The 1233-nt window shown below is 51.8% G+C and overlaps 1 protein-coding gene across 1 annotated transcript in view; it reads left to right on the forward strand.

Moving 5' to 3' along the window:
• Positions 1 to 1233, forward strand: part of LOC101850280 (serine-rich adhesin for platelets) — a gene marked incomplete in the record, with an annotated part of 139859 nt that overhangs the window by 45127 nt on the left and 93499 nt on the right.

Genomic DNA, 1233 nt, shown 5'->3' on the forward strand with positions numbered 1-1233 from the left:
AAAAAAAAAAAATCCGGAGAAAAAAAACTACATGTGATTGCGCCGTCAGTCTGTGTCCCCAGCTCTACGACTGTCTCCACTAATACCTTAGTCCCTGTAGTAAAGTTAGGGGGCTTGGCAAGCCCCGCCACCGCCCCCTGGTTAGCGTGGGCGGCCGAAGGGACAGAGGGACGGGCGGGCGGGCCGACAAAGTATGTCGTGTCGCACCTTTCCGCGGGAGTGCTGGTTCGGTGCGCACCGCTGGGTGCCGCTAAAGGCAAGCTCTACTACTTCGCTCAATGTTCACTGCCTACCTTGTTGCTTCTTCGTCTCCCCCCTCTCAGGCCCTCTCTCTCAACTCTCCACTTTGTGTCACCGCCGTCTTGTCCTCAACTAGAAGGAAGACAGGAGGACGGAGTGCTAAGCAAGGGTTTTCGCAATTCCCTCCTTCTCCTTTGACTTGCCACAGCCTTCACCGAACAGGAGTGCTAAGCAAAGCTTTTCGTATAATTTTTCGCTCCCCCCTTTTTTTTCTTCTCTTCTTTCGTAGTAGTTACCCTGCACCCCTGTGCGTTTTTAGCGTGCACCCAAAGGAATATATATATATATACAAACCTTGGCAGAAGAAGTAAGAAGTCTGTTATGGAATGGTGAGTACTGGCTGTGTACCTCTGTCGTAATCTGGTTGTGTAGCGGTGTGTTTACCTTGGTGCGAGGAAGCGTAATCTAAGATCAAACAAGACCGCTCTTCCCAAGGGGCGACTGCGACTTTCGAGGGTCCCCGGCGGATTGGTTGCCCGCTGCATGACGTAGCCCATGTCCGTCATCGTCTCATAATTGGTCCCAATACCGGCAGTAGAACCAGCGCCGCCTGCCAGCCGCCCACTCCGACGGCCGCCGATTTGTCCTTAACTGGGTACCACAGAGGCGGGATGGAGACAGGAAGTGTCACAGGAGCTGCTGTTTTATGTGGAGATCAGGGGCGGCTCGTAGGGCTAAAAAGTGGACGTGCACAGTTAAGCTATCGCGTGCTGAAGATACTCAAGGGCATAGCAAATGAGGCGGTACATTTGTTTGGTGTTTCACCACACACACATACACACAGATAATTAAGGAGGCGGTCCTCCGACCCTGTCTGTTAGGGTCAACCGTACTAAAGAGGAATACATATCAGCAGAAAGACCGTGGTGCTCGATTAAAACAACAATAAATAAAAGTCCCTTCTAGGGGAATCAAACTTCGGTCATGTGGGTG

The sequence above is a fragment of the Aplysia californica genome, unplaced genomic scaffold, assembly GCF_000002075.1.
Source record: "Aplysia californica isolate F4 #8 unplaced genomic scaffold, AplCal3.0 scaffold00671, whole genome shotgun sequence".
Lineage (NCBI taxonomy): Eukaryota > Metazoa > Mollusca > Gastropoda > Aplysiida > Aplysiidae > Aplysia > Aplysia californica.